The sequence below is a fragment of the Aphanomyces invadans genome (genome assembly GCF_000520115.1).
Source record: "Aphanomyces invadans strain NJM9701 unplaced genomic scaffold supercont1.236, whole genome shotgun sequence".
NCBI lineage: Eukaryota > Oomycota > Saprolegniomycetes > Saprolegniales > Verrucalvaceae > Aphanomyces > Aphanomyces invadans.
This window is the reverse complement of record NW_008580381.1, coordinates 25,772-26,331: the sequence shown is the minus strand read 5'-3', so window position 1 is coordinate 26,331 and position 560 is coordinate 25,772. Positions and strand designations below refer to the sequence as shown.

General features: G+C 56.2%; 1 pseudogene across 1 annotated transcript; it reads right to left on the bottom strand.

The window, feature by feature from the left end:
* Nucleotides 1-156: 156 nt before the first annotated feature.
* On the bottom strand, nucleotides 157-223 carry H310_15231 (annotated as a pseudogene). Its single transcript has one exon. The product of its transcript is annotated as a tRNA-OTHER (tRNA).
* Nucleotides 224-560: the final 337 nt, after the last annotated feature.

Here is a 560-nt window from a genome sequence, read left to right as displayed (position 1 = left end):
GGACATCTTGGACGAAGAAGCACATGCCAGCGACGACAGCGCGAACGCAGACGACACGCAACAAAATGCAGCATATAACACACCATAATACACAACAACAGGTCAGCAATATCACATCAAACGCAACGAAGTCGTAAACAACTCCTTTTCAGTGCTGGATGGTGCTGGGAATCGAACCCAGACCTCCTGCAGAGCAGGCGCGCTACCATTGCGCTACACCATCGTCATTGGTACTACGCAACGCATGCTCCATGCGCGTGATAAGGCGACGAAGATAGTTTGTGTGAAATCGCGTACCTGTGGCGATTGCGGTGCTCATCGGCGGTGGTCGGGTGGGGGGTCAAACTGCCAGAGGACGCCGCATGCCTAGCATGGTGCACCGGGTGTACATGAGTATAGATCGAAAGTCACTGGGACGTACCGCTCGGTGGCTATCGTGTTCAGTATGGCGTCGCGGACGGCGGCGGTCGGGTGGGGGGTCGCGGCGAACTGCCAGAGGACGCCGCATGCCTAGCATGGTGCACCGGGTGTACATGAGTATAGATCGAAAGTCACTGGGA